We start from the raw sequence: 16,394 nt of genomic DNA on the forward strand, positions 1-16,394 counted from the left end.
CTTGAGACTGTTAGACGTTCCGGTTCTTCTTTTCAAAGGGCAAGGCGTCTCAATTCTCCTTCATACCTCTGTGCTTACCCTGGTCACTACTCACCCACCACCTCCTTATTTTAGCTGGCTAGACTTTGGGAATAAAAACGTCAACTTCCAGTTGCACCAGCGGAATTGCGCAAGTCTCTTCTATCCTTGGATGGGCGCGCACACACTCCACATCAGAGCACTTTAGCTGAACGCTCCTTTATCTCTTCTTCACCCTACTCCTTCGTTTACCACATCGCTGCAACAATTCCTAAAATATCCCTCCTCCAACAACGGGGCAAATATTGATCTCATCTTCGGAGTCTGTTTCCAACTGCCCAATTTCCTTCCCAGCACAACTTCTTAATACATTATCAGCGTACCCTTGGTACGGATACGAATTGAACACTTCCTTCTCCCCTGCCCCAGTGCTGATCCCGCAGAGAAGGAAGAAAGAATTTTCTTACTTCCACTCGCCCAATACAAAACTGCTCTGTACCCTAAAGGAGAGCGTCGTTTTTTCCAGTGTAGGGTCCAAACTTTATTCTAATCTCCTTCCTTTCTGAGAGGGAAGTCGGGAGCCCCACCTGAACTAGAAGGGCAGCTGAGGATAGCTCAGGCACGGACGCTTAAATAGGATCCTGTAGGGGCTGAAGCCTTAGCTCCTCGGGTCCCAAACACAACTTTCCATTTAGCTGAACAGTAAAAATAAGCTGTTAAATCAGTGACTTTCAAGGCCAGGGGCGGGCGCAGGAAGAAGGCATGACTGGCTTCAGGACTCACACAAGCCAGTACCTCCTTGTAAAAAACAGGCAAAATCTAGAACTTGGGAAAGCTCGGGGTGAAAGGGAAGAAGAGGCAGAGGGAAGTTGGCGAAGTGAGAAAGGAAAAGATTATACACCTCTCCTTAGGAAGGGAGTGAGTCTGACTACATACAGTCCAGTCCTAGAGAACAGATGTGTGGGACTCTTCTCTTAAACTTTGCTCAATATTCGTAACGTCTGCCGAGAAATCTCTCCCAGGGACTGCAAGGGGGAACTTTTTCCAAATGCATTTCATGAAAATTCTGCATATATATGTGTGTATATATTCACACACATACACATATGTATGTGCATGTCTGTGTGTATATGCATGTATATGTATGTATTCACGCACATCCGTATTTCTCCGTATTTGGTGACTGCCCTGATGTAGGATATGTGTCCTATATGTACGGGTGCACGTTTCCCCAGAAAATTCTACCTCCTGTGGATTCGGAATCAGAGTCCCTGAATCCAGATCCATCTCCACCCTTTGCCATTTGTGTGACTTTGAGTGAGTCACTTTAATCTTTCTGACCCTCAGCTTCTTCATCTGTAAAATGGCAGTTGGAGGACCAAATGACCTTTAACGTTCCTCTCCACTGTAGAACCATGATGATAAACAGATACTCGTTTGTAGGGGTAAGAGTGAAAATTGACATGTTTCCAGAAACTTTTTCATCCTGTAGTGAAAAGAATTTAAGTCCAAGAGTCTGAAAACTGAATCATGATTCTGCCTTTCCCAGTTTGGGGATCTTGAACAAATGACCTGATTTCTTAAATCTTTAGCTTTTTTATCTATACAATGGGCAAGATAATACCTACCTTGACTACACCCTTCACAGGACTGTTGTTCTCATTCAAAGGAAAATGTATTACCTTGATGTAGTGGAAAGCACATTGAAAGTTCAGACTAGTGATCTGGATTTTATTCCTAGATCGTAAAGTCTTCATCCATAAAATAACTAAGATAGAGATTTAGAACTGTAAGGGACCCTAGAGATAATTTAGTCCAACCCCAGAAATTTACAGATAAGGAAACTGAAGCAGAGGGTTTAAGGGATTTAGTCAAGGTTATACAGGTAATACCTAACTCCTTTGACTCCAGACCTCACATCCCTTCCATTGCACAAGTCTCAAAGAAGGTTACAAAATTTGAACTAGGTATTTGAAGTAGGTATTAGGTTCATACCCCAGCTTAGCTAGTGGAAATGTTATCACTGTTTAACATTGATAGAGCTGAATTCCTCCATACATACAGGGCTAACTCTGATATCTCACACCATTTCACAGTGATACCTGTAAAGTATTACTTTCTACACACACACACACATACACATATATATATACACATATCCTCCCTAATATATGATAATTACCTCCTTAATATAATAATAATAGCTCTGGTTGATGATGCTTATTAACCATATGCTACTCATTTGTATATAGTTGCCTGAGGCCATGTGATGTTTTAGTACTCTTTTAAAAATATTTTCTCCTGAAAATTACTGGTCTCCTCTACCAGCATTTTTTCTTTTTTATGGAGCATGTGCCACCCCCTTTTTGTACACGTGTGATCTGTTTCCTCTCCAATATTTGGTGTTCAAAACACTGTCTTAAAGTAGCAAATGTGTTCCTTGGAAGACAGTAATTATTGCCTTGGACACATTGCATGGGTTCATTTCCTCAGAGGGCAATGATCACACAATTGATGTGTTTTATGGGAAACTATTCTCATGTTATGAGGCAGAACCACCTAAGAAGTTTTAATTACTAAAGCACTCGAGGGACCTCATAAATCAAAAATCACAAGATGATTTCCCCTATGACAACATTTACAAATTCTTCAGTGTTCAGAGAAATCTGAGGATGATAGCTTTATAACTAAAAGGGTCCTTAAAAGTTATCTAGTCCAAGTCTCTCACTTTATAGATCTTGAATCTCTTTATCGAATTGTATGTGGTTGAAATACTAGAGTTTTATAATTTGTCTAGAAAAATCATCTTCTAATGATTTTCTCTAGTAAGAAGCACCTCTAAAGGTAATGAATTTGTTGCAATGGAAAGAATGCTGGACTGGAATTCCAATGCTGGCTTTGTCACTTATTAGCTCTGTGACCCTGGGCAAAATGATGTAAATTCTGTGAGTCTCAATTTCTTAATATGTAAAAATTGGGATAAAACTTTTGATAGTTACCTCACAGTGCTATTATGAGGAAAGCATGTTTATACTCTTTGTGGAATGTGATGATCAAGAAGATGCATTCACTTATCCATCAAACTAACATTATTGATTAACTGAATGATTTGTCCACTAGCTTCTTTCCTACAAGAATAGAAAAGGTCCAGGGTGTTTAACAGTGCATTGATGCTTCAGAAGCTAGTATGTTATAATTTATATCATGGTTATCTTTTTTATTGAATATTGAATTGAAAACACCTCATATGGTATCCAAAGAAACTATCACAAGTGGTTATTTTGAGAAGGTTTTCCATGTCATTTCTAGAACTTGATTTCATTCTTGTAGGAGGTGAATCCCATGAGTTCAATTTCCATCTCTGTGAAGATGACTTTGAGATCTATATATCCAGACCTAGTATCTCTCCTGAGGTTCATTTTCATGTTACCAAGTACCTATTAGACGTTTAATAATTTGTAAACTCAGCAAGTCCAAAACAGAATTCATTATCTTTTCCCCAAACCCAACATCCTTCTAAACTAATTCGATGGTGCCCCCATTCTTCCAGTGACCCCTTTTCCCAACCTCAGGGTCAACCTTTACCCCATTTATTTAATTAGTCACTAAATTTTGAGAGTTGTCTCTACAACTTGCATCTCTCTACTTCTCTCCATTCACAGGACTACCTCCCTAGCTAAGACTCTCATCACCAATCAATTCGATTTATGCAATAGCTTCCTAATTGGTCTTTTTTGCCTCATCTCTCCCTTTTCCATAACATACACAAAGATGCCAGATGGATATTCCTAAAGCCCAGATCTGACCATGTCTCTTCCTGCTCAATAAACTTCAGTTTTCTCTAGGATCAAATGCAAACATCTCCATCTGACACTTAAAGCCCTTCATAACATGGCTTCAGTCTACCTTTCCAGGCTTGTAGCATTCATTTTTTTAAAAAATAAAAGTATTTTATTATTTTCTAGTTATATGTAGAGATAGTTTTCAGCATTTGTTTATATAAGATTTCCAATTTCAAATTTTTCTCCCTCCCTCCCCTCCCTCTCCCCCTCCCCTAGACAGCAGGTAATCCGATATAGGTTACACACACACACACACACACACACACACACACACACACACACACACACACACACACACACACATATATATATTTGTAGCATTCTTTAGAGTCCAGCTAAACTGATCTTGCTGCCACACATGACGTTCTATCACCTAGCTCTGTTTCTGCATCTCTCATACCTGGAATACACTGCTTCCTCACCTCCAGTTCTTAAAAGCCTTAGTTCTTTCAATGTTTAGCTAAAATGTCATGCTTACATGAGGGATCCCTCTATACTCCAGCTGCTAGTACACCCCTCCAATTTATCTTATACATATTTTATAAATAATTATTGTCTATACATTCCGATGTATATATGTTGCATGCCTCTATAAGATAATGAGGTTTGTTGGGGGTTTTTTAGGCCAAGGATTATTGTGCTTAATGTAGCATCCATTAGAGAGTAAATGCTTAACAAGGTGTCTCTGCCTTTAAGGAGCTCACATTTTAATGTGGGAGACAGTATGCAACTGTATATGCAATACTCACACACATATATGTGTGTATCTCTCTCTTTATATATATATATATATATATATATATACATGTCTATATCTAAATTGAATGTGTATGTATAGATATAGATATATATACAGAGAGAGAGAGAGGTGTAATTTCAAAGGGAATGCACTTGCTGTGGGGGGAGGAGAGAGGGAAAAAGATCTCTTAAAGAAAATAGAATCTGTGCTGAGTCCTGAAGAAAGTCAGAGAAGCCAAGAAGTAGAGGAGGAGGAAGAGCATTCCAGACATGATGGATAACCAGTGAGAAGGCATGAGGTTGTCAAGAGAGTGCCATGTGTGAAGAACAACAAGTAGGTTAAGTAATGCTGGTTTATAAAGAATGGGGTATAGAGTCAAGAAGAGGAAAACTGGGAAGACAAGAAGAGAACAGGTTATGAAGGGCTTTAAAAGACAAACCAAGGAGTTTGTTTGATCCTGGAGGTCATAGCCAGTCACTGGGGTTTATTGGAAGTGGGAGGGGTGATATGATTAGATTTGTACTTTAGGAAGATCACTTTGGCAACTGGGTAGAGGATACATTGGAATGGGAAGAGATTGGAGGCAGGGGAATCAACCAATCAACCAGAAGATTATTGCCATAGTCAAGGCATGGCAAAAGGGTGACGACTGTTTGAGTGAAGAGAAAGGGATACACACACACACACACACACACACACACACGTATGTATATATGTATACATACATATCTATCTCAGATGTTGTGAAGGTAGAAACTACAAGACTTGGCAACAGGTCAAAAATCTCAAAGGAAATAATGAAAAAAAAGTAAAAAGGCAATACCAGATTTCAAACTATGCAACAAAGCAGAAATTGTTAAAATAATTTGGTACTAGCAGAAAAAATAGAAAAATTGGCCACTGGAACAGATTAGGTACAAAAGATCTAGAAGCAACTGAACATAATAGCACCATGTTTAATAAACCCAAAGACACCAACTACTAGGGTGAGGTCTCACTATTTGACAAGAACTGCTGGGAAAATTGGAAAGGAGTTGGATAAATAAGGCAACAACTTTGCCATAATAAACTCCAAATGGATGCATGACCCAGATAAAAACAGTTATCTCATAAATAAATTTTAGAACTATGGGTAAGGCAAGAGTTCTTGAACTGAATAGGGGGTTGAGAGGATCACAGAAGATAACTTGTATAATTTTGATGACATGATGTTTTAAATCTTTTGCACAAACAAGATCAATACACTCAATTAGGGAGAAAAATCTTCACAGTACATTTTTCCAATGAAGGCCTGATATCCAAAATATCAGTGACCCTGTAAAATATATAAGAACAAGAGTCATTTGTTGATAAACAAATAGTCAAGGGACAGGAAGAGGTGATTCTCAAAAGGAGAAATGACAGCTATCAACAATTTGGGGGGGGATGTTTCAAATCACTAAAAAATAAATGAAATTTAAATGACAACAACTCTGAGGTTCTATTAAGATTAGCAAAAATGAGCAAGGAAAATAACAATTATTGGAGGGGATATGGGAAGACAGGCAATGTTGGTACAACTATTCTGGAAAGCAGTTTAGAACTCTAACCCTTAGAAGTCATCAAACTTCACATACCCTTTGACCCAGAAATTCCACTATTAGACTAATACCCCAAAGAGAGCAGTAACATAGAGAAAGGATCCATATGCACAAAAAGCACTTAGAGCAACATTTGGAGGAGGGTGGGGCAATGAGGGTTAAATGACTTGCCCAGGATCACACAGCTAGTAAGTGCCAAGTGTCTGAGGCCACATTTGAACTCAGGTCCTCCTGAATCCAGGGCCAGTGCTCTATCCATTGTGCCACTTAGCAGCCCCAACACTTTTTTTTTTTTTAATAATAAAAAATGTAGGCAAAGTGGGTTAGGGTTGCAGAGTAGCTGAACAAATCATGGTATTTGAAGGGAATGAAATGTGATTGTACAGTAAGAAAGGGACATTTTCAGCGAAACCTGGGGAGATTTGTATGAACCAATATAAAGTAAGGGAACAGAAGCAGGAGAACAATTTGTGCATTGACTACAGCATTGTAAAAGACCACAGCTCTGAAAGATTTAAGAATTCTGATAAAGGAGTCACAACTCCAGAGAAAGGATGATGAAACATTCTCCCTACCTCTTGGAGGTGGTGATAGAAAGTGGGTTGAGAATGAGACTTGTATTTTCTGGCCTGACCAATACTCTGCAATTTGTTTTGCTTGAAAGAAAAACTTTTATTTGAGTAAGGGGGGGGGGAGAGAATTGGGAGGTGTTTGAGGAGGGGAAGTGTTGGAATGCTGATAGTGATGTTAAAAAAGGAAAACAAAAGGAAGAAATGAGATTCTATGAGACATTTTAAAACACATAGAAGGGAAGCAGCTAGGTGGTGCAATGGAGAGAGCACCAGCCCTGGATTCAGGAGGACCCAAGTTCAAATTTGACCTCAGACACTTGACACTTACTAGCTGTGTGACCCTGGGCAAGTCACTTAACCCTCATTGCCCCGCCAAAAAACAAAAACAAAAATAAACCCACAAACAAACAAAAACCACATAGAAGGAAGTTAAAAAGCAGAGCTGTGTTGGTACTACCTTGTTAAATATAATGCATACTTAAAAACATAAGCAATCATGACAGTCACCTCTTCATTGATGATCCTCTCTGTCTCTCTGCCTCTATTCTCTTTCCACTCTCCTCTCTCCTGTCTCTCTTTCTCTGTCTCTGTCTCTGTCTGTGTATATGTATGGGTATGGGTATGGACATAGGTATAGGTATATATACACACATGTGGAAATATTAATGCTTGTTGATGACTGTTGAGTTCATAATGAAAATACTTATCTAATCTTTAAAATGAATAAATAAAATAAGATGGCCAGATGAAGTAATCTCGAAGGTCCTTTCTAGCTCTTATTTCTGCGATTTAATCTCTCTCTAGTACCCACTTGTTCTCCTTTTTCTAAATAAAGATTTTCTATTTAAAAAACCATGTTGTTTCTTCATTAATTGTCATTCTTCTTGAGTACTCAATAAATTAAATAAATGGAGGATGAAAAACAAATTAAATAAGGGGAAAGGAAAATACCACAGGAATTCAAATTATAACAGGGAATGGGACCTTTTAACCTAGGGTCCATGAATTTTAAAAATATATTGATAATTGTATTTTAATAAAATTGGTTCCCTTTGTAATTCTCTGTATATTACTTTATATATTTAAAAGTATTATTCTGAGAAGGGGTCCACAGGCTTCACTACATTGCCCAAGAGGGTCTATCACACGAAAGAGGTTAATAAGCCCTGTTTAAAAAAATGTTCAAGACCCTGAACATTAACTACTGAAGAAGTGTTAAGAGATTACTGCTGTTTGTAACCACAGGTAAGCTTTGAAAGAAAAAAATAACTATAATTTCCTACAATCTAGAAGACATCATCATTTATTATATTTTGAGCATATAGATTGTTATGAATGCCCAATTTGGATTCCTGTCTCCCTCATATTTTCATTAAGGATACTTTTCTTAGGTGCAGCTAGGTGGCACAGTGGATAAAGCACTGGCCCTGGATTCAGGAGGACCTGAGTTCAAATCCAGCCTCAGACACTTGACACTTACTAGCTGTGTGACCCTGGGCAAGTCACTTAACCCCAACTGCCTCACCAAAAAGAAAAAAAAAAGATACTTTTCTTTATGTGCATAGATCATTTTTGCATAGATTTTTTATAGAAATGAGAAAGTAGGTATGCAGTTTGGGAGTTACTGATACCTTATTCATAGCCTTTCTCTGCAAAAAGAAAAGCCATCCAAGTTTTTGCTGTTGTTATTCTAATCTTTCTATATCTAGGGAGTTAAGTGGCTCAGTGGATAAGACAATGAACCTGGAGTCAGAAAAACCTGAGTTCAAATTCAACCTAAGATACTTACTAGCTGTGTGACTCTGGACAATTCATTTCACCTTTGTCTACCTAAGTTTCCTATCTGTAAAATGGGGATAACATTACTTACCTTACAGTATTATTGTGAAGAACCAATAAGCCAACATATGAAAAACTATGCAGATTAAAAATTGCAATATAAATACTATTTAAATATCTTTTTGATATCTTGAGAATAAACTCCTTATTTGCCCTAAAAACATGTGTGTATTCCATCAGGGATTCCCTTTGTGTATATTTGATTCTGTTCAGTTGTTTTCACTTTTAAAGTAACACCTGTTAAATCAATGTGTTTAGACTGTGTAAAGACTGATCCTACCTCCCCTTCTCTGCTTTGTTGAGACTTTTATTAGGGGTCTCTATCATAGATCTAATCCCATTGGTGAATGGCACATAAGCTTTAACTTGCCCTGTTTCTGATGAGGGCTGGTTCATCACTCCTTAGACAGCCTGGGATTCACCATTTTGAAGTCAGCATTAGGGTGCGCATCTGATTTAGGCTTTAGTCCTACTGAAGCTCAGAATTCCTTAGCTCAAGTGATCCACCATCCTCAATTTTCCCAGCAAGATACTAGAGGCACGAACCATGATATCTAGTTAAAACTATGATCCTTAGCAGACCTTGCCCCCCATCTTTTTTGCTACTCTGCCACCATGAATGCAAAAGCAAAGCGACTAAGACCTGTTTTATATTTTTCTTTGTTTCATTTTTTTAAGCAATAAGATAATAGTTTTAGAATTCTTTTGCCTAAATCTGGTTCCAAATGAAAAAGAATTAAAAGAAAAAACCCTCTAAATGATGAAAAGATCTTTAATGACACACATAGTCAGCTAATTTCTTACCCAGTAACATGTTTCCTGCTGACTTAGCTAGGCTCTGGACAGCAAAAATGCAGAATTATAGAAATTTAAAGCTGGGAGTGACCTCAGAGGCTATCTGATTTGATCCAAATCTGATTGAAGATCCCCACTACAACATTCCCAACAGATGGCTATCCAGACTTTGCCTGATGACTTTTGATAAGGGGAATACCCATCACATGTCAAGGCAACTGTTTCCATTTTAGGGGAGCTCTAAATGTTAGATAAATGGGTATATACATGATATATAAATGGGGTAGACAGACCTGGAAAGGCCTCCTGTAAAAGGTGGGATTGGAGCTGAGTTATAAAGGAAATTATGGATGCTTGAAGTTAGTTGTCCTGGAACCACAGAATTTTAGATTTCAGGAATCTCATAAACTTTCTCATCCAAGCCATACTTAAAGAAGAATTCTCTTTGCATCATGCCCCAGATGAGAGATGTTGCTTAATTGAAGACTTTCAAGTAAGGGACTTTTTGAGGCAGCCACTTGGTAAAAGCTCCAATTATAAGAATTTTTTCCTTATGTAAAGCCAAAATTTGCCTCTAAATCTCTCCTAAAGGCCAAATATCCCCATTTTCTTCACTTTTTCCATATATGCCATTACCATGAAGACCTTTACTATTCTTGTTCCTCTTCTAGGAATGTTTTTCAGTTTGTCAATGTCCTTCCTAAAATGTGTTGTCCAGAATTGAACAGAGAATTTCATATGTGGTCTAGCCAGGGCAGAGCACAGGGGAATCTCTCTCGGACTCTTGTAGTACAGTCTGAGATTACATTAATTTTTTAGACTTTAAAAAGTATGCCAAATAAGGTCAAAATGGATACATGATTTAGACATAAGAGGTGATACCATAGGTAAATTAGGAGAGAAAGGAATAGTATACCTATCAGATCTTTGGAAAGGAAAACAGTTTATGACCAAACAAGAGATAGAGTATATTATAAAATGAAAAATGGATGATTTTGATTACATTAAATTAAAAAATGTTTGTACAAACAGAAGCAATGCATCCAAAATTAGAAGGGAGGCAGAAAACTGGTAAACAATTTTTATGGCCAGTACTTCTGATAAAGGCCTCATTTCTAAAATATATAGGGAACTAAATGAAATTTATAAGAATCCAAATCATTCCCCTATTGAGAAATGGTCAAAGGATATGAACAGGCAGTTTTCTGATGAAGAAACCAAAGCTATCTATTCCCATATGAACAAATGCTCTAAATCTCTAATGATTAGAGAGATGCAAATTACAACAACTCTGAGGTACCACCTGACAGCTATCAGATTGGCTAAAATTACAAAAAAGGAAAATAATAAATGTTGGAGAAGCTGTGGAAAAATTGGAACACTAATCCATTGTTGGTGGAGCTGTGAACTGATCCAACCATTCTGGAGAGCAATTTGGAATTATGCCCAAAGGGCAATAAAGCTGTGCATACCCTTTGACCCAGCAATACCACTTTGGGGTTTTTTGCCCAAAGAAATCATGGAAAGGGGAAAGGGACCCACATGTACAAAAATATTTATAGCTGCTCTTTATGTGGTGGCAAGGAATTGGAAGTTGAGGGGATGCCCATCAATTGGGGAATGGCTGTACAAGTTGTGGCACATGAATACAATGGAATACTATTGTGCGGTAAGAAATGATGAGTAGGAGGAGTTCAGAGAAACCTGGAGGGTCTTGCATGGGCTGATGATGAGTGAGATGAGCAGAACCAGAAGAACATTGTACACAGTATCATCAACATTGAGTGTTGATCTACTGTGATGGACTATATTCTTCTCACCAATGCAATGGTACAGAAGAGTTCCAGGGAACTCATGATAGAAGAGGATCTCCAAATCCAGGGGGAAAAAAAGAACTTCGGAGTATAGATGCTGAATGAACCATACTATTTCTTTTGTTTTTGGTGCTGATGTTTTTCTATTTTGAGGTTTTTCATTATTGCTCTGATTTTTCTCTTATAACACGAGTAATGCAGAAATGTGTTTAATGTTATTATGTGTATATATACATATATATGTATATATACATATATGTGTGTGTGTGTGTGTGTGTATATATATATATATATATATATATATATATATATATATATATATATATATATATATATATAACCTATATAATATTGCTTGCTGTCTAGGGGAGGGAAGGGAGGGAGGGAGAAAAATCTGAAATTGGAAAGCTTGTATAAACAAAAGTTGAGAACTATCTTTACATATAACGGGGAAAAAATAAAATACTTTATTAATTTTAAAAAAGTATGCCAAACTTATAGTTACTTCTATTGAGTTTGCAGTCTACTAAAACCACTGCCTACATACACCTCTTCAATCTTGTACTTGTAAAGCTGATTTTAAAAAACCAAACAAAACAAGTATGAACATTTCTAATATGTCCCCACTAAAGGTCAATATTCTAGCCTTTCAAGACCATCTTTGCTCCTGACTCTCAGTCAGTATGTTAGCTAACCGTCTCAGGTTTGGGTCATCCATAAATTTGAGCAGATGTGATCTGTAGCTGTGAAGCCTTTCCCGCATTGGAGAACCCACCAGAACTTCTGCCTGACCGGCATAGCCTTTGAGCGCACAGCCACATAAACAGCCTAAACAGTTACCTGACCAAAGTCCACTTGATCCAGAAGCTTCAGACAGACACACAGATTTGGGGGTTCTCCTATCATTGAGATCAATCCCTCTTCCATGCATTTTGTCTCAGAGTGAGTGACACTGGTCTCCTTTCTGTTCTCAGTCATCCTCTGACTCAGTGTTTTCACTGGTCATCCTCCACAGTTGGTGCTGCCCCTTCTCATCCCCTCCTCTTGACTTCCCTAACTGCCTTCAAGTTCCACCTTCTATAAGAATCCTTTCCCAATCCTCCTTATTCTTCTTAGTGCCTCCAATTTAGCCATATATATTATTTTTACATATGGGTAAAAATTATATTTATTATATATTATGATATAGGACAGGATAGGACATGACAATATAGAATAGAATAGAACATAGCATAGCATACATAGCATAGCACAGGCATGGTATGATTAATATAATATGATGTAATAGAATATAGCTTAATATAACACCATATGATACAATTGTTGTTCAGTCATTTTCAGTCCTGTCCAACTCTTTGTGACCCTTCTTGGCAAAGATACTGGAATTGTTTGCCATTTCCTTCTCCAGCTAATTTTACAGATGAGGCAAACAGGGTAAAGTGACTTGCCCAGGGTCACATAGCTACTATGTGTCTGAGGCCAGATTTGAACTCAGGAAGATGAGACTTCCTAACTCCAAGTCCAGAGCTCTATCCACTATGCCACCAAGTTGCCCATATGATATAAATACATCAATATATGTTAGAAATATATGTATGTACATATATACATATATATGCATACTGTTGAATATTAAAATATAGTTTTTACATCTGCCTGTCTCCTACAACAGATCAGAGAAATAATCTCTCCTACAAAATTAATAAACAGATCAGAGAAATTATAATATCTTATAATATCTCCTACCAAAACCAGATCAGAGAACATGATATCTCCTACAAGAGGAACTAGATCAGAGACAGACAGAAAAACAAAATATCAATTTAATATTTTGTCCCAAGAAGAAAGATGTAACACAAGATGATGTGGTGTTTTCTCTCCTAAGAGAGAAGCTCAAAGCTCCCTTCTTTCTAAGTGTTTTTAAGGTTTCTTGGCTCACAGGTTACAGGGTGATGTCAATTTTATTAGAGCAATACAAATGAACCTAAAGCAAATACTATAGCAGGCATCTTAAAGACACAGGAAGGGTTTGCCAAGGACAATGATGTCTAGATATTTGCTCTATTTACTCTTTGGGGGAAAGAAGACAGTGAATGGGGACTCATTAGTTGAAGTTCAGTCAAAAAAGGGGCATTTTGATTTGTTTACTCTCTTAGGGAGAGAAGTTAGTAAATAGGGACTTATCTGCCAGCTATCTGGGTTCAGCCTGAAGTTCTAGCCAAAGGGCATTTTCCAGGGTCTCATAAAATCCATTTGGATAATGAGGTACCTCCATCAAATCCAGGTGACCCATATATTAATATTAACAATACATATATATATATATACATATTCACACATATCCACACATACACATACATACACATATACATATTCAGGCATATCCACACATGCACGTATACATATACATAAAATCTGTTTTATATGGTTGTTTGTTGTCTTCCCCATCAGACAGGACTGTTTTTTAAATTTTATTTGTATCTTCAGTGCTTAGAATAGTGCCTTGTACATAGTAGGTGCTTAATCTATGCTTATTGACTGACTGACTTTTTGGTTTGGGAAAAAAAAAAAGAATTTCCTTCTGTATATTCTCCAAAGTGGCTAGGTTGTTCCTAGAACAATGTTTGTTCATTCTCCCATAATGTTTCCCTTGACTGTCTGAGGAAAAAACAAACTTCTCTATTTTGTTTTTTTTTTTAAAGATATCTAAGATTTATATAGCAATGTAAGGTTTGTAAAGTGTGTTATATATGTGATTGCATACTTCACAACAGTCTAGTGAAGTAGAATCTATTATTTGCTCAATTATATAAGTGAGGAAACTGAGACACAAAGAAATTAAATGACTTGCCCAGAGTTATACAGCAAATATCTTAGGCAGAATTTGAACCCATGTCTTCTTCTAATTTAATTAATTATGCCATACTGCCTTTCCACTCTTTCCTTCTCTGATGTCTCCACAATCAAGGATTTCATGTCACTCTGAGAATGTATCTGTGGAATGGATTTTAACATAGGACCCTTAGATATGTGGGATATGGATGGCTATGTAGAATTTGTAAATTCACACAGGTTGGCTACATAAATAAATGCTGCCCAGAAATGCCTCTGGAATCGGTTCCACTTCTGTAGAGAGGAGATCCAAGAATGGTGTTTTTTGTTGTTGTTCAGTCATTTTCAGTCATGTCCAACTCTTCATGACGCCATTTCGGGATTTTCTTGGCAGAGGTACTGGAGTGGTTTGCCATTTCCTTCTCCTGCTCATTTTACAGATGAGGAACTGAGGCAGTGTTAAGCGACTTGCCCAGTCACACAGTTAGTAAGTGTCTAAGCCTGGATTTGAACTCACAGGGTCTTCCTGATTCCAGGCCCAGTGGTGTGCTTATTCCCTAACAAGCTGGCTGAGGGAGGGGCAGACAGGTCTCAGGAACACTCCAAGGCTGTGTGCTCCTTTTTTTCAGTCTCTGAGAGTGATATCAAACTAGAATGGCATCTATCTTCCTTTCTCAAGTATCTCTTGTTTAGGGGCATGGGGTTTAGAAGTTCAAAAGAAAAGTCACTTCCCTAGTTGCTCTTAATGGGCAGGAAAGCCCTTACTTCACCATTGTCAGTTTAGCTCCTTCCCACCAAACGCTGGTTATACAAAAGACCATGATAAATAGTGAGTAGCAAGTAAACTCATTTATCCAAGCAAAACAGCAAACAGAGATCAGGGGAGTTATACAAATTAGAATATGCCAACATATACAAAAATGTGAATGAGTTCTTCAACAGGCAGCAAGGTGATATCTCAGCTCAAACTGAGAAAGAAGACACAATCTCACTGAAGGAAACAACTCTCCAAAGTTTCTAATTAGGCAAGTAGAAATCAGGAAGATGTTGAACAGCTGACTTCCCCTACACATCCACAGCTTCCAGAACCTTTCTTTCTCTCCTCCCTCTTCTCTCTGTCCCTTACACATGTTCTCAGCAATGCTTCAGGATTCTTTGAAAAGAAAAAATAGAAATCATAGCTCCTGCCCTTTCTGCCTCCTCGATTATCATGGCTCCTGTGAAGAAATCTGTGATGAAAGGCAACAACAAAAAAAAAGAAGTAAGTCCTCAAATTTACCCTGGATTGTACCCATCCTGTGGAAGATGGGATTATGGATGCTGCTAATTTTGAGCAGTTTTTACAAGAACGAATCAAAGTGAATGGAAAGGCCGGCAACCTTGGTGAAGTCGTAACCATTGAGAGAAGCAAGAGTAAGATCACCGTGACTTCAGAGGTGCCATTTTCTAAAAGGTATTTGAAGTACCTGACAAATAGTTAAAGAAGAACAGTCTTCGGGATTGGCTCCAAGTGGCAGCCAATAGCAAGGAGAGTTATGAATTGCGGTACTTCCAGGTCAACCAGGATGAAAAGGAGGAAGAGGCAGATTAAACCCTCTTGGGTCTGGAAATGGTTTGTATATGATATTGAATAAAACCTTAACCAAAAAAAAAAAGAAAAGAAAAGAAATCATAGCTCCTTCTGCATGCAAAGCAGTATGCAAAACACCCCAGGCTTTTGCTGAAAGCTTGGTTACACATAGTTTTCAAAAAGCCTCATACCCATGAGAAAGGAGCAATGTGATTTGGGGGGGGGGCATCAGGGAAGGATTAGAAGAGTAGAATGGGTAGAGGATGTTGGCAAAAAGAGTGATAGATTTGGAGCCAAAAGATCTGGATTCAAATCCTTGCTTTGATGTTTCCTAGAAGCATTACCTTCTCTAAATAACTTAGCCTCTCTGGGTCTTGGTTTCCTTCCTCTGTAAAATGAGAGGGATGATCTCTAAGGTCCTTTCTAATTCCAAATCCTATGATCCTATTAAATAACAAATCTGTTTCATACCCTTATTTTTATAAGAAATATTTTAGAATATTTTCATATAATATGTTTTCATAGGAAATATTTGTATAATCTCAACTAATTTATCTTTGAGAAGAGAACAAACATCTGAAAGGCCATTTCCTTTTAGGGTATAACTCTGAGACATGTGTGTATATGATGATCACTAAAAAGAATTGACTTTCCCCTCTTAATCATGAGGGAGCCAGGTAGTGCAGTGGATATAGTGCCAGGCCTGAATTCAGGAAGACTCATCTTCTTGAGATCAAATCTGGCCTCAGATATTTACTATCTGTATGATCTTGAGCAAGTCCCTTAATCCTAA

The 16,394-nt window shown here is 37.7% G+C and overlaps 1 pseudogene; it reads left to right on the forward strand.

Annotated features, from left to right (window-relative positions):
• The first annotated feature begins 15,241 nt into the window (after positions 1–15,241).
• On the forward strand, positions 15,242–15,622 carry LOC122729493 (annotated as a pseudogene).
• The last annotated feature ends 772 nt before the right edge of the window (positions 15,623–16,394 follow it).

This window comes from Dromiciops gliroides, chromosome 5 (assembly GCF_019393635.1).
Source record: "Dromiciops gliroides isolate mDroGli1 chromosome 5, mDroGli1.pri, whole genome shotgun sequence".
NCBI lineage: Eukaryota > Metazoa > Chordata > Mammalia > Microbiotheria > Microbiotheriidae > Dromiciops > Dromiciops gliroides.